Raw genomic sequence first — 7,803 nt, forward strand, 5'->3', positions numbered from 1 at the left:
ATATAATGATCTATTGCCCATTAAAATCTATCTGATATGGATAGTTTTTACCATCTTAGGGGAGAATGATAAGGAAAAGCTGGTAAAAACAAACAAGTATGTTATCCCTAACTGGACGTTCAGTGGTTTGTTTTCAATATGAAATACTTCAAATAGAGGTTCATGGAATTAGAAATGATGGTATTCATTTATTATGAAGATGTATTATAATACCAGTTTGATCACCTTATCAAAAGTGAATGTTCATACATTGAAATCTATGATTTAATTATAGACAAATTAGCCCTATATGTGGTATAGCGAGCTATAAATTAGTCATAGAAAATATATGTAATGAAAATTAGATTCTTGCCAAATTGAACAATTACCACACATGAAATGTAGTGTGAAAGTCATATCGGTTCACATATTTCAAGTAATAAGGAAATGGCAAGAATGGGTAGTTGGTACTCCTATAGAGTAAAGAAATTTGGATGTCCCGGAAGTGACATGGATATCTGAATGATAATAGATAGCCTATATAGAAGAAGAATGGTGCCATATATATTCAGATATCACTAATTAAGTACTGACAATATCACTAGATGTGATCGATATGGTTAAGTAACTGATATGCATTTGAGTGCAGAATTTCATGGACTAGATAATGGGAATTTTATAAATAAGTCCAATTTTATTGTCGATACATAATCAATGATTATGAATGAGCTCATGGACCTAAAGTCCATTCATTGACCTGAGTTAATTTAAGTAATGAATTTTGGCAAAGGAAACTGTACAGTTTGCATTATTGAGCCATCATCTTATGCATTTAGAAATTAAGTTCATCATTTGCATCTTAGTTTAAATTAATATTTATGAATTATTGCATTGTTTTAGAATATGTTATTTAGAAATTTGTTTCATATCATATGCATGCACATGTTAAAAAATGTTTAAAAAGGAGAAATGTTATCTTATGAGATACTCTAACGAGGATAACTCCCTATAGGAGCCTCTTATAAACCATCATCAAATGATGTTGTTTGATTAATTGAGTTTTGGGAACACATCATTATATATGAACCTCTACGACACGATTGAAAAGTTATCGTGATTATTTCCAAAATGGAAAATTCAAACTCTTGTACAGTGAAGGAAATTACTATTGTCTCAACCCAAAGTTTGAGCATATGAGAATAATGATTTAAATGAGCTTCCTGCTACACATGTGAAATTAGTTTATGGTCCAGAAGTACCATAATGATTGGAAAATAATGTAGTCAAATTCTTCAATGAGAATGTCAATCCATACATATATGGTTTAGCAAAGAAAATCGCTCAAAGGTATTGGATGATTTATTCAATAATTATCGGATTGATTCTCCTTAAGACAAGAAATTAAGGAATGATGGCTACACTTTTTTCCCTTCGACTAGGTTTTTTGTCCCAACGGGTTTTTCCTAGCAAGGTTTTTCTAACGAGGTAGCACTATAAGCGCATTACTACGCTATAGTGATGATCATCATAATCATTGAGTTGACAATTGTTGTAGACATATAATGTTATGTCGTTCTTTGAGGAGGAACTATATCACTATTGCGGTAAGTAATAACTGAAATGAAGATCCAAGATCTACTTGATCATATACCAAATGTGAGTTCCGAAAGAAGTATTATGTTGAAGTTATGAAGAAGTTCTACTAATTGATCATATCCAATATGAAGATCCAAGAGCTACTTGATCATATCCAAAATGTGAGTTCTGAAAGAAGTATTATGTTGAAGTTATCAAGAATTTCTACTAATTGAAGGTATCAAGTTATCAACAAAGATGGATTATATTCAACAATAGGGAAGTTATGTCAAAGCATGGTTCATTTCAAGATACATCAAGTTATGTAATTATCCGGGGGAGTTAAATACGTGTTGTACTCTTTTTCCTTAACCGTAGTTTTGTTCCACCGACTTTGCTATGGAAAGGTTTTAACGAGGCAGCTTGTTATGTGTGTTTGAAAATTAGTATACTCCACTACTACAATTAATGGAATACGTAACACTAGATAGAGAACACCTTAATTGGATAAGCGTCTTCTAAATTAATAGAGAACGCTCCCAACATAAAACTGTTCTTTAAAACTAAAATATAGAACACTTGTTATAATAAGCATTATCTATGTGATGGGTACAAAGAAGCGCCTTTTCCTAGTCCTATTATTATATTAATATTAATTTATATATAATTAATTATTAATTTGTTATATTGAATATTGAATCGAACGACGCACACATACCAGTATACCACTCACCTCCTTCATCCGTTTTGTTTTATTTTCTGATTTATTCTTCTTCCTAAAAATTTCGCGCGCCGTTTCATGATCTTCATTCGCTCTGATGCACGACGTCGCCTCCTTTTTCGTTTTTATTCTCTTCAATTGGTAAGTTGGTTATTCTTGTCTAATTTTTCGTTTTCAATTTCAGTTTAAGTAAACCCTAATTCCCAATTTGTGTTCAATCTGCTCCAGAAATCGCAAATTAGGGTTTACAAAATCACCATTCGATCAATTAAAAATCAAGGGGTTTTTCTTCATCAATTTCTCAACACTCCAAACTCAGTTCCTGTTCCAAATTCAGCTGCTAGTGAAACGAAAATGGAGGATTTCAAACAATTATCCGCAGAATCAATTCCGCAATTTCAAGAAGGTATTTCATTAACCTTATCACTTTTGGATGCTCTTGATGCTGGAATCTCAAATGGGTTTGGTACTATTAATCAAGTGAACGATTTCGCAGCACGTATTTTCAATTTCTTTCATCAAATTAATCGCAAGGTTTTTTCTTTTCTCCATTTTATTGCATTTTTTTTTTGTAAATGAATTGTTTAGGTGAATTTATGTTCATATATTGAAAATTATGCTGTTAGATTTAATTGGTTTTCCTATTTGAGGTTTTTACTTCATTAAACCTTAGAAATTTGGGGATTTTACAGTGAACAAGGAATGTCGATGAAAATGGGTAGAATTGGGGATTGTCTTGATGTTTCAGAACTCTTACATCCATTCTACTGGTATTTCATCTACTCTTTTCAGTTCTTGTTAAATTCTTGTCAAAATTATCCTAATTGACTACAGTCTAATTGCTAAATACTGGGCGCTGCTATTCGTAATTGGATACTCTATAGGAAATTATTTTTGTGCCACTAATTCGAATAGGTTTGCAGAATGTTTACTGTAATTCCGTGACCCACTTATCCAACCATACCTCCTGTTGTATCACAGGGAAAGACAGACAAATTCAAGGAGAAGGAACACATACACGAGGCTATGCAACATTTACCTATGACTCTACCATATCTTGTTGCATAGATAGCAATGAGCATTCAAGAGTGTTAAGATTGCCAAAGTACATTGATGTATGTAGCTCCTTTTTTTTTTTTTTTTTCCGGGTGCAGATTTTATCAATAATGTGAATATATCTCAGTTCTTAGTTTGCTTGCTCAAATATTTATACTACGAGATGTGTTACTTTTAAGATTAATGTCAACGACTTATACTATCTCATAATTACCGTGGAATTCTTATTTACCAGTTAATCGAGTTATCTATTTGGATTTCCTTAACATTCTTTGGCTTTTGCCAAAAGATTTATGTACACAATATTTGCTAGATTAGTTTTGTCTGACTTGTTAGTTATACAATGGTATGTCCGTCTGGTATTTTATCTACAGCTATATAATGGTATGTCCGTCTATTCTATTCTTATCTAGCTATGAGCGAGTTAGACGCACCTGACTTGTTAATTATACAAGTACAGAATTCCTAATTTAATTCTTATCCGACTGTGTTGTTTGTGCCTTGTTCAAAGAATTATTGGTGACTTAAAGTTTCTTGTTCCAAGTCTAAGATAGAAGATGCTAATATAAATTGGATAAAGATACATCATTTGGCTTCTTGTCTTAATTTCTCGCAAAGCCCGGACCTTTTTTTTTGTTCTACTTGCTGAAACATATGATGGATATACATTTGACTCTTCGCAGGCTTGACCTTTTTACTTGAATGATTGTGTCTCTACCCAAATTGTTTGGTTGCATCATTACAAGCACGTGGTCGATCTGGTCGAATATATAATTTTCGCTGCATTGCTTCAATGTATGCCTTGCTAAGCATTAGATAGTATTAAGTCTCTTATGTCATCACCAAATTATTGTATCATTGATGGTGGTTCAATGTCTTTCTCGTTTTTATTAGGTGAAGATGAAGGGAGATGGCTAGAACAAATGAGTTCAAATTGCTTGTGTGATTGCTATAGAAAAAGATGCTTGGGATTGTTATGGTAAATTTATTATACTCCCTCAATTTAATCACCCTGATTTATACTTCGTTGTGATTTTTTATGGTATGTATTGTCGTTCGTTTATGCTCCCTCAATTTAATCCCCCCTATCATAAATTAAAACTCACACCTTATCCAATATCCAGAGTCTTATTACTTCCCCCAATTCCATTTTCCAGCAATAAACCTCCATCTCCACTTCTCCTAGTTTCTTTGCTACTCATTGTTAAGAAATTGGTCAAATCCATACCAAGATATGGTCCTGGCTGGTTGAACTATGTTTATGAATTGTTGGTTCTCTATTGTCTATTTATTAATATGTATATACTAGTGTAATTGTGCTTTTATAGTGTTTTTAAAGTTAGATAGATGATGGTTTTATTATTATTATAGTTTAATCACTTGGTTGTGCGCGGCCAAATAATTACTAATTCTCCAACACGTCCACTAGATTTATGCGATTTATCAAGCTTACCTTTCAAAGACTGATTTTCCCCGCTTTCCGTTTAATCGAGCTAATCCTTCATGTATGGTTTGTTTAACAGGTTATTATCTTATGTGAAGGCCCTAGCGTTATAGCAAAAAAGACTTAATTGCCTATAAATTCAACGGTTCAGGTAATAATTAACTACTTGTATTTATCATTTCTTTATTTTTAATTCTCTTAAATACCATTGTGGAATTATTTATCGTCTTCGCTCGTATTCACTTGACAAATTACAATACCTTTGAGAACTACGTGTACGTACATTGTTATGGTACTCACTGCTTATTTTATTTATCCTTTCTACTACTCATATCTAACATATATTTGTTCTTGTTTTGTGTCAGGTTATCACTGGAAACATTTTACCCTCCTATTTCTCCTTTCTTCCAAGTCGATCAATTGAAGTTGGCGGTTGAAGTCACAACATGAATTAAAGATGAGATTATGGGTGCACGTAGTGCTATGTTTCGAAGTTACGTAATACGGAGTAGGACTTAGTTAATTTGCAGGATGTGAAACAAGTGTATTGGTATTGGTATTTTTATATTAATGAGAACAAATATATTAATTTTATCCAAATGTCATCAAATTTTTTTTTTAAAATACCAAGAGCGATAGAGAATTGTTAGCTTACTCAACCGTTCTCTTTTCCATGGAAAAGAGAACGCTTATCAGGTGTTCTCTAAAGCTCATTTGAGCCGTTCTATATGACTCTGAATACAAAACGCCTCATCTAACCGTTCTCTAAGCTTTAGAGAACACTGAGTTGGAGAACGCCTCTAAGGCGTTCTCTAATGCTAATTTCAACAGTTCTCTAAGCCTGTTTTTGTAGTAGTGCTCTTTTCTTTTCTAGTATTTTTCCCATAGGATTTTTCTAGTAAGGTTTATAACGAGGCATCTTTTTCAATAATGGACATCCAAGGAGGAGTGTTATGAAATATTATTATATGGATGTCTATATCTTGGAATATTCTAGAGTGTATTATCTTATGGAAACTCTACCTTATTGTATATGTACTTTTCTTTGGTACATCCATCACCGTGTTGATAAGATGTTCAAAAAAGTTTTTCTCAATGTGCATAACATCTAAGTTGTCTCGAATCAACAACATTTTCCAATAAGGAAGTTCCCATAATATGCTTTATTTCCACCAACCTTCATTCTTGTCTTTCAATCTTTTCAATTCTTGATCAGAAGCATAGACAAATCTTTTATTGCGTCCCACACCTCATCACCGGTTAATTTCACTGCGGCTATGCGATTATCAGTTTTCCTGTTCTTTAGAAAATGCTTACAGTTGTTGCAGAAAGGATGATCAGGCCTCAAGAACTCACCGTGACAATCGAACCAACAAACCATTTGGGTATCTTTAAGCCAAAAAGATCTATGTTCTTTTTCTTGACAATAATGACAAGCATGGTACCCAGATGTGGAGCAACCAGAAAGAATGCCATATGCAGAGAAATCATTGATCGTCCACATTAATGCACCCTTTAATTGAAAATTCTGTTTCTTAGAAACATCGTAGGTGTACACGCCAGTTTTCCAAAGTTCTTTTAACTCTTTGATTAACGGCTGGAGGTCGACATCCAAATTTATCTTAGGGTTCTTAGGACCTGGAACAAGTAGAGATAAGAACATAAATTGTCGCTTCATGCATAACCAAGGAGGTAAGATGTACGGAGTGACAATCACAGGCCAACATGAGTAATTCTTTCGAAATTGCCCATAAGGGCTAAATCCATCTGTACACAAACCCAGCCGAACATTACGAAACTCACATGTAAATTCTAGATGCCCTCTATCAAAATGTTTCCACGCTTCTTCATCACTTGGGTGTCCCATTGTCCCACGTTCCCTTAATCGGGAGTTTCTATGATGCCAACTCATCTCACCTGCTATGTGTTTGGTTGCATATAATCGTTGTAACCTTAGCGCAAGAGAGAAATAAGTTAACGGTTTACAAGGAATTCACCTCCCACTTGAATTTTTTGTACTTTTATACCGAGATTCATGACACTTTGTACATTCCTCAAGTTTAGCATTTTCCTCCTAGAAAAGCATGCATCCAGCAAGACATGCATCGATCTTCTCACGGGGTAGTTGGAGTCACTTAAGCACATTCTTAATCTCATTAAAATTGCGTAAAATTTCATTTTTCTTTGGAATAATGTCACTAATGAACGACACAAACCCATTCGCGCATCTAAGAGATAAGTTGTTCTCACATTTAAGTGCTACCAACCTAGCAGCCGCTTGCAACAAACTCATATTACTTCCCTCATACACTTGTTGTTCGGCTTTTTCTAGCATTTTATAGAAGGAAGAAACTTGGGGGTTTGGGATTTCATAACGCACTTCTCCATCGCTAAGGTCGTCGAGATTTAATGTAATAACCGTAAATTCTGTTAATAAGATAAAATATAGATATTCGTGAAATTTGATTAAAAGGGAAAAATGAGTATAAATAGACGATTTATATAACTGTAACACCCCCATTTATTTAAGAGCCTTTAGCAAGACATTCTAAAGTAAATAAAGGTGTTACCATCTCAGTTGCCTAAGGTAGTAAGTATGAAGATAAAAAATTACCAAAGTACTTTAAGATGATATATTATTAAAGTGTCTCAAAAAGATTTATTACAAATATCCAACGAGATAAATAAATATTATGAAATTCTTTTAACAACTGCAGCGGAAATAAAATAAATAGTATCTGAATATTAATTAAGGCGATCTCTAGACTCAAGTGATCTCGTCCCAAGCTCCCCTTAATTCATCCAGCACTTCACACAAGTTAACCTGAAATTAATATGCTCCCCATTATGGTTCATCTCAGGTATTCACGAATGCACAGTCAACCACGAGGTTGAGTAGGATAACCAAACAATAATAATAATAATAATAATAATAATAATAATAATAATAATAATAATAATAATAATAATAATAATAATAATAATAATAATAATAATAATAATAATAATAATAATAATATAATAATAG

At 33.1% G+C, this 7,803-nt stretch overlaps 1 long non-coding RNA gene across 1 annotated transcript; it reads left to right on the forward strand.

Moving 5' to 3' along the window:
• Positions 1–2,467: 2,467 nt before the first annotated feature.
• Positions 2,468–5,369, forward strand: LOC141634016 (uncharacterized). Its single transcript, XR_012538755.1, has 6 exons — positions 2,468–2,809; positions 2,968–3,045; positions 3,257–3,390; positions 4,226–4,310; positions 4,855–4,926; positions 5,141–5,369. It is a non-coding gene; the product is annotated as an uncharacterized LOC141634016 (long non-coding RNA).
• Positions 5,370–7,803: the final 2,434 nt, after the last annotated feature.

Source organism: Silene latifolia, chromosome Y (genome assembly GCF_048544455.1).
Source record: "Silene latifolia isolate original U9 population chromosome Y, ASM4854445v1, whole genome shotgun sequence".
NCBI classification, from domain to species: Eukaryota; Viridiplantae; Streptophyta; class Magnoliopsida; order Caryophyllales; family Caryophyllaceae; genus Silene; species Silene latifolia.